Here is a 9,813-nt window from a genome sequence, read left to right on the forward strand (position 1 = left end):
ACACATTTGAACATTTGTGGTCATCCCACGCACCCTGACTGCAAAATTGTCTGGTGATTCGACCTGTAGTGCTGCCATTCAGGAACAGAATTTCAGGCGGTGTTTTCTAACAGAATAACGCTCGCTCACATACCGCTGTTGCAACCCAACATGCTCTACAGAGTGTCGATATGTTGGCTTGGTCTCCTCAATCGCCGGATCTATCCCCAGTCGAGCACAGATGGGACATCATCGGACAACTCCAGCGTCATCCACAAACAGCATTAACCGTTCCTGTATTGACGGACCAAGTGCAAGAGGCACGGCACTCCATGCCACAAACTGATATCCGGCACCTGTACAACACAATGTATGCATGTCTGCATACTTGCATTCAACATTCCGGCGTTACACCGATAATTAATATGCCAGAATATCTCATTTGCGTTGGCTAATCTCTCGCTTACATTAATCTGTGATCTTGGAATCTTAATCACCCAAATTCGTTACCTAGACAAATGTATTACCAAAATTTCATTAGTCCACATTAATAATTTTTTGATGTTGCTATTTTTTCCCATCAATGTAGGTACATTTTCGACCTTTCTTACTTTCAAGAAAATTTTTTATCCTTTCAATTTTAATAAAAATAGTTACAAAGCTTGTGCTTGTGGGAGCCTGGGTTGAGGCCTCTACCTTTGTCGGGATGAAGGAGTGTGAAGTGCGGTGGAGAAGGCCAGTAGGCACGCTGGGCACTAATGATACAACCTTAATGGGGCAAGAATTTATTGTTTTAAGTTTACAACCAGGTATTCTTCTCTGTGTTGGCGCCCAGGCTACTCGCAGTACAGTATATAGCCTTGGAAGTTGCTGATGTTGGCCCAGTGAGCGCTGGCGGCCGTCGCCCTTGGTATCCGACGCTCGTAATCACGGTGTCGGGGCCGGCCGCTGTGGCCGAGCGGTTCTAGGCGCTTCAGTCCGGATCCACGCTGCTGCTGCGGTCGCAGTTTCGAATCCCGCCTCGGGCATGGATGTGTGTGATGTCCTTAGGTTAGTTAGGTTTGAGTAGTTCTAAGTCTAGGGGACTTGATGACCTCAGATCTTAAGTCCCATAGTGCTCAGAGCCATTTGAACCATTTTGAACGGTGAAGGGCAAGTGGCATGCCTGGGGGGCGAACGACGTAGCCTCTAAGACAGGCGTGCCTGACCAGGATGAAGACCAGAGCATTCTCGTTGACGTCGAAGGCTGTGTGCTCCGATAATCTGTCAGCAACTTTGCTTAGTGGGGAGATGGTTCACAGCATACCTCTTGCACCACGGATAGCTGGGGATGTCGATGACTGCTTACAAGTACCAGTCAGGGCCAGCAGTGGTTAGCGTGCCTCCCAAATACTGCGATACGGGTGGTCGATGCCCCAAACACCATCATTTCAGCTCAGCAATCCATAGATAGAAGCCTCCAAGTCTTTTCATCAGTGGTTGGGAGGTCGGCAGCTCACAGAAATCGAGTATGGTAGACCAGACAAGTAGCGGTCTCAGAGGCGGAAATCATCTTGATGAATGGTGGCAGAGTATCACAAATTCGGTCTCCTAGCTGGAGTACTGCAACGTAAGGATTCTGCAAAGGCTCGGAAGCCTGAGTATTTGTTAATACTGGTTCGAGGCAATGAAAATATGTCGGGCCGGTGATGACCGAATGTGGCCTACTGTTCCGGTCTCGCCACCTCTCTATTTCGTAAGAATGGCTTTCAGGGCTTCAGCTTGTTGCCTTTCCGCCATATCAGCAGGCTGACTGGTATTCGTGTGAAACTTTAAGTCTCACTTACGAAATCAAACTGTGCTGTTACATTGACGTGATGACTTCTCGTCACTGATACGATACAATGTTGCAGTGCTTCTATTATTACGAATTACGATCCAATGTTCCCTCAGACATCAACGATGTCCGAAGAAACTTTGCAACGTGATTCAGAATAATACAGGCACTGCAGTGTCATATTTGGCCGCCGACACCTGGCAAGCGACTATCAAGTAAAATGTTTCCCCTGTTCAGAAATATACGTAGTAAATGTATGAGAGCAGGTTGGAGGGACATGATTGACGATATATGGAAGTTGGGGTCTGGCAGTGCGTTGTGCTCGGATAGCCTAATGGTAAGCCGACTGCTCGCGATAAGCGGGAAACTCGGGTTCGAGTCCCGGGCCGGTACAAATTTTCGTTGTTATTACATCATACAGCTGATGGTAGTCCATATTCGCAACTGCGAAATCATTTTATGTACCTCCTCATTGATTTCGTGTTTGTTCTGCTTTCCGAAATGCCATTTTTCGGCCTGTTTGTTCTTTTGATTGAGACATTGGGCATTAGACTGGCTTGTCTGGCTTGGTGCTGGCTGGGTAGGACTTTGAGAAAATTTTACATTTGTCCCTAATACATTTCTGCCCTGTAACGTGCTTCTACACTCCGTTCCATCCTTATGCAAGCATCTAATGAAACTATCCTCTTCTCACGCACCCCGTAGGATCAGTAGGATCTTTGAGTGCTTCGGCATTTTCGTATCATACGAGGGTTGTCCGGAAAGTAAGTTCCGATCGGTCGCGAAATGGAAACCACAGTGAAAACCAGAAACGTTTTATTTGCAAGTTAGGTACACCTTCCATCTACTTCTCTACATAGTCGCCGCTCCAACTTCACGTTTTGTCGTATGTTGTATCAGCTTTCCAATATCCTAGTCATAGAAAGCAGCAGCCTGTGCTTTCGGCCATTTATCTGCACTGGTCTGCAGCTCGTTGTCTGTGGAAAAATTTTTTCTTAGCCAGTGGTTCTTGTGAGCAGAGATGAGACTCAGGAGGAGCCAATTACGGACTATATTAGGGGTGATCAAACACTTATCAGAAACGCTGCAGGAACGTCTTCATTGCCCCTGCAGTGTGCGGCCGAGAATTGGCATGAAGAAGGAACTGCTCGACAGTTGTGTTACGTGGGCTGCATGGCACAGGCGGTATCTCTAACCAGGCCCTCATACTTGGCGCGAGACACTACTCCCTACCCATCTTTATGTGCTCACTGTTCACTCAGAACTGAAAAAAGCGACGCGACAGGATCGATAGGCATACTAGAGACACTGCCCAACACATCTGTGCAAAGCTTTACCGGATTTCCCCAGTGGTTTCCATTTCGCGACCCATCGGAACTTACTTTCTGGACAACCCTCGTATTTATTTTCCTCCGGCATTCGGGTTGTGAATCTCTTGGCGCCCAGAAGCACGTATGATATCTATAGTTTTCAATTGGCAGCGTTACATTCTCCTTTTACCACTGAATTATTCACTCAAGAAATGTCAAAAACAACAAAAGTAGACAAGACAGCAGACTAAAGCTTTCTGTACTGCTAGCGCAGAAGCGGAGAAGACGCCAATATCCTCTGATGGTTTGCTAACAGACAACAACCAGCGGAACACGAGCGAACACAAGCGAATGCGAACCTAACACGACCGAATGCCGTTTACTCACGCGTGTTTATACCAGAGAAAATTCTCGTACGCTGTTGAACATTCGTTGTGTTCTCTTGGTTGTAAACAGGGCTTTGCAAAGTTAAACAGCCGTAGCTGTAACCGATGTGACCTGCAGAAACGTCCTTTTCTCTCTGTGTGTAGAGGTGCGCGCGCTCTTCCGCGCTCGTCAGCCCTCCTGGAGTGTTAGTGGCAAGCGACACAGCACGGGACCAGGGCTATTTCGGGAGTCTCCAGGTAGGTCATGCAGCCCCAGGGCGACGCCAGCAATCTGCTTCTCATAAAATTGCGGCTGTTAAATACGGCAGTTGACTACTAAGTTATACGTGTTGTATTAGTTACCCTAAGGGAGGGAATTATACAGGGTGGTCCATTGATAATGACCGGGCCAAATATCTCACGAAATAAGCATCAAACGAAAAAACTACAAAGAACGAAACTCGTCTAGCTTGAAGGGGGAAACCAGATAGCGCTATGGTTGGCCCGCTAGATGGCGCTGCCATAGGTCAAACGGATATCAATTGCGTTTTTTAAAATAGGAACCCCCATTTTTTATTACATATTCGTGTAGTACGTAAAGAAATATGAATGTTTTAGCTGGACCACTTTTTTCGCTTTGTGATAGGTGGCGCTGTAATAGTCACAAACATATGGCTCACAATTTTAGACGAACAGTTGGTAACAGGTAGGTTTTTCAAATTAAAATACAGAACGTAGGTACGTTTGAACATTTTATTTCAGTCGTTCCAATGTGATACATGTACCTTTGTGAACTTATAATTTCTAAGAATGCTTGCTGTTACAACATGATTACCTGTAAATACCTGTAAATACCTGTTTTTCATCATTTCATGCTGTTCCGTGTGTTGAAAACACCGTCATTGAAAGACGCCTTATCGGGTTAAGAATACGCTAAGTAGGTAGTACTGCTTTGCACTACTGCGCTAGATAGTCCACTGATAGAACTGAATTCAGCTACCAAAATCATTTGACTCCATTGCTTGTGCACTTTCTATATAGTGTGTATATAATTAGAGCTCCAGCAGTACGGTACTCTACTAATTTTTCGGCTTGCGCATTTCACTTTAAAGATTATGGTCTCTTATTGAAGAATGTTTTTCCATATCAGACAACACGGTCTCTTTTGTCAATATTCTGCTGCACATATACATTAGATTCACGTCTGTAAGTTACTGAAGCGAGTAATGTTCCATGTTCAATAACCAGGCACCAGCTGAGTGATGAGCACTGTATGCACATAATACAAGATTGCGTGTTATTTCTCAAAAACCACACCGACGTCAATCAAGAACACAGTTGTTTTCTACGAAATGTAGGAGGTTTACCAGCACGTCCTCATTCAAGACCTCGAAGCACCAGATGTAACCATCTACGAGCATTAGACTCCTAACTAAAAATATTCAAATGAGAATCTTCTTCCCTCAGTATAATTTTGATCCCCCCACCCACCCCGGACCTAAGGCGCTGCATCTGTTGTCCATACAACGTTGTTGAAGAAAAGACTGGATCAATATTTCTACCAAGCTTCACTTCTTTACACCCCAACTAATGATTACTCTCTTCTATTGGCGGTTGTTGACGGTCAAGCGGCGAGGTCTATCTTCTTTACTCCTGTGGAATTAATAGGTAATATTTTATGATTCGATTCGAAATCTTCTCCGGCCTTCGAGCTTGTGGGATGCCCCTGCTTTTGTCTGCTACACGACTAGTTTCTTTTGCTTGTGAACTACAATGACCTTTACATCCTTTGAGGCATGAGGTAACTCTACACTACGTCACGTTCTCTGTCCCACGGACTGCTCCACTTCGTAACATGAACCCCTATGAGTCCATCCATAATTTTAGACTTTTATTCATCGGGTCTTGAAAATCATCGATAAATTACAGACGAGTTTGTACGGGGTATTAATTCACACTCATACAGCAGCTAAACTATATCTCGAGAAACATGCGCTGTCTATTGACTATTCACTGAGGGGAAAAGAGGTATGACAAAGTTTGGTCAAACTGAGATAGCGTGTTGTATAGTGCAGCTAAAAATCCGTCTAGTGGTCCTGTCGGGCCATTGAGTACCGACCGGCCACCGTGTCATCCTATGCCAGTGACGTCATTCGGATGGAGTATGGCGGGGTCTGGGGCCACCACAGCGCTGTCCCAGCCACTATCAGCTTCCCACACGTTGGAGCCACTCTTCTTACTGAAGTAGTTCCTTAGTTGGCATCACGAGGCAAAGTGCACCTCATTCCAGTGCTCGCACCAAGGAAAAATCCATGGCATCGCGAGAATTGAATCCGGGTCCTCATGGGAGAAGATAAAACCACAGTCTAACACACACAGTCGCAACGTTTACTGTCACTCAAATGTAACGATACAGCAGGCTAGGGAAGAGTGTTGTACCTTGACAATAGAGTACCTAGAAATACAGGCTGTGTTTCTGGTCGGTGTTTCAATGTAGTGACCGATTTTAGAATCATATGAAGGAATACGTATTAGAAACTGTCATAAGTTTTTTCCGGACATTTCTGCTTTTTCTGTGGTCTTGAGACATGAGACTGGGTTTTGTGTAGCATTTGTAAATATGCTGAGTTCTACACATTTAAGTGCTGTTTAATATAGTAACGCTATTAGGAAGATATTGTTAAATCTTCTCTTACATGATTTTATGGTAAGTAAAATTCCACGTATTTTTAAAATTAGCTATATAGCGTGTGGGCAGATGAGCCATACTTGGTCGTGTATCATTTTGTATATTTCTGCGAAATATACGTAGGAGGTTGACTCTTCTAGGAACGTATTGTTACGAACCAGGAAACTGCGGCCGCCTTGTGTGCAGCAGGCCAAGCACAAAGAATGGGGCCGGCCGAAGTGGCCGTGCGGTTAAAGGCGCTGCAGTCTGGAACCGCAAGACCGCTACGGTCGCAGGTTCGAATCCTGCCTCGGGCATTGTGATGTCCTTAGGTTTAACTAGTTCTAAGTTCTAGGGGACTAATGACCTCAGCAGTTGAGTCCCATAGTGCTCAGAGTCATTTGAACCATTTGAACAAAGAATGGGACCGAGAGAGGTGGCGCAGTGGTTAGCACACTGGACTCGCATTCGGGAGGACGACGGTTCAATCTCGCGTCCGGCCATCCTGATTTAGGTTTTCTTGATTTTCCTAAATTGCTCGAGGCAAATGCCGGGTTGGTTCCTTTGAAAGGACACGGGTGATTTCCTTCCCCATCCTTCCCTAATCCGATGAGACCGGTCACCTCGCTGTCTGATCTCCTCCCCCCAAACAACCCAAGGCCTTAAATATCCTTAAATGTATTAGTCATAGGTCTTGAGGAGCCGACATAGCATGTCTGCTCCAACTTTATAAGACCTTCGTGCGACGCCGGCTTGAATACGGATGCCAGATTTATGGGCCTGCAAAGCCTTCATATCTTAAAATGCTGGATGCAGTTCACCACGAGGGTATTAGGCTGTTAACAGGGGCCTATCGCACGAGCCCTGTTGTTAGTTTGTGTCCAGAGGCTGGTGAGCCTCCGCTATCTGTTCGACATCTTCTTCTCGTGGTACGCCAAGCGTATAGGGCATTGTCCGTTCCTACATCGCCAGCAAAATGGTTCAAATGGCTCTGAGCACTATGGGACTCAACTGCTGAGGTCATCAGTCCCCTAGAACTTAGAACTAGTTAAACCTAACTAACCTAAGGACATCACACACATCCATGCCCGAGGCAGGATTCGAACCTGCGACCGTAGCGGTCTCGCGGTTCCAGACTGCAGCGCTTAGAACCACACGGAAACTTCGGCCGGCACCGCCAGCATCCAGTTACGATGTTCACCCGCCACTGGAACGGCTGTTAGATCATCGACCACAAGCAACAGGGCCATTTGGGGTCCATTCGAGGGAGAGCCTTGAATTACTACAGGTGGAGGGCATTAAGGTCCAAAGCCAGGGGTGGAGTAGGGCATTCCCCTGGCTACTACCAAGGCCTAGATTGCTTTTAGAACTGACTGCTTACAAGAAGCATTGTACCCCAGACAATGTTTTTAAAATTAAATTTAATGAAATTTTACGTAGCCACCCAGATTTTATTACCGTCTACACGGATGGTTCTAAGCAGGGAGATGTCTTCGGTTGCTCTGTCGTGTTACCCGACACTGTCCTCAGGATAGGGCTCCCAGAGCAGTTTTCAGTTTATTACGCGGAATTGTTTGCTACCCTGAGGGCAATGGAGCAGATGAGACGGCGCCGTGACAAAAAATTTATCATCTGCTCTGATTCTCAAAGTGCCCTTCTCGCTGTTGGACAGATGTACCCAGCAGACTGGATGGTGCAACAAGTGCAGGACGCTCTCCTTCTCTTGCACAGGCAAAACAGGGAAATCATTTTTTGCTGGGTTCCAGGGCACCTAGGCATCCAGGGAAACGAACTCGTTGCTGCTGCTAAAGAGGCTTGCTCCCTTCCTCCTCCTTCCAGCTGTTCAGTCCCTCAGCGGGCTGTCACTTCAGTTGTGACCAGGAAGGCCATATGTTGGTGGGAGTCCCAGTGGCTTGAAGTGAATAACTACGTTCCATCAAAACTTCAGTGCGACCATGGATCACCTCCTTCCGCCCGCGACGGTGTGAAGAAGTAGCCCTTACTCGGCTTAGAGTGGGACATTGTCCACTGACAAACGGCTTCCTCTTACGTCGGGAGGAGCCCCTCGTATGTCAGAGATGCGGGACACAGCTGTCAGTACGACATCTTTTAATCGAGTGTGTTCTATATAACGACCTGAGAGTTGAACTGGGTCTCTCACAGGATCTTCCCTCTATTTTAGCTCCTAACGACGCGAGTGTAGTTCGTGTCTTAAAATTTTGTGCGGTGTCCGGAACGCTTCCCAAAATGCTTGGTGTGCAATCTTAATGTGTCACAGAGTGGCTGGGTCACGTGTTATCGTCGTCATCCAGCCACGCTTATTTGTCCCTTTCTTAACAGCATCTTTACAGATATTTTCTCTGCGTAAAATACACTACTGGCCATTAAAATTGCTGCAGTTGATAAATGGGTATTCATTGGACAAATGTATTATACTAGAACTGACATGTGATTATATTTTCACGCAAATTGGGTGCATAGATCCTGAGAAATCAGTACCCAGAACAATCACCTCTGGCCGTAATAACGGTCTTGATACTCCTGGGCATTGAATCAAACAGAGCTTAGATGGCGTGTACAGGTGCAGCTGCCCATGCAGCTTCAACACGATACCACAGTTCATCAAGAGTAGTGACTGGCGTATTGTGACGAGCCAGTTGCCCTGCCACCATTGACGAGACGTTTTCAATTGGTGAGAGATCTGGAGAATTCCTGACCAGTGCAGCAGTCGAATATTTTCTGTATCCAGAAAGGCCCGTACAGGACCTGCAACATGCGGTCGTGCATTATCCTGCTGAAATATAGGGTTTAGCAGGGATCGAATGAAGGGTAGAGCCACGGGTCGTAACACATCTGAAATGTAATGTCCACTGTTCAAAGTGCCGTCAATGCTAACAAGAGGTGACCGAGACGGGTAACCAATGGCACCCCATACCATCACGACGGGTGATACGCCAGTATGGCGATGACGAATACACGCTTCCAATGTGCGTTCACCGCGATATCGCCAAACACGGGTGCGACCATCATGATGCTGTAAACAGAACCTGGATTCATCCAAAAATGACGTTTTGTATTCGTACACCCAGGTTCGTCGTTAGAGTGCACCATCGCAGGCGCTCCCGTCTGTGATGCAGCGTCAAAAGGTAACCACAGCCATGGTCTCCGAGCTGATAGCCCATGCTGCTGCAAACGTTGTCGAACTGTTCGTGCAGATGGTTGTTGTCTTGCAAACGTCCCCATCTGTTGACTCAGGGATCGAGACGTGATTGCACCATCCGTTACAGCCATGCGGATAAGATGCCTGTCATCTCGACTGCTAGATTCTGAACCCACCGATTCCATATTCTTCTAACAGTCATTGGATCTCGACCAACGCGAGCAGCAATGTCACGGTACGATAAACTGCAATCGCGATAGGCTACAATCCGACCTATATCAAAGCCGGAAACGTGATGGTATGCTTTTCTCCTCCTTACACGAGGCATCACAACAAAGTTTCACCAGGCAACGCCGATCAACTGCTGTGTGTATGAGAAATCGGTTGGAAACGTTCCTCATGTCAGCACGTTATAGGTGTCGCCACCGGCGCCAACCTTGTGTGAATGCTCTGAAAAGCTAATCATTTGCATATCACAGCAACTTCTTCCTGTCAGTTAAATTTCGCGTCTGTAG

This window comes from Schistocerca americana, chromosome 2 (assembly GCF_021461395.2).
Source record: "Schistocerca americana isolate TAMUIC-IGC-003095 chromosome 2, iqSchAmer2.1, whole genome shotgun sequence".
NCBI classification, from domain to species: Eukaryota; Metazoa; Arthropoda; class Insecta; order Orthoptera; family Acrididae; genus Schistocerca; species Schistocerca americana.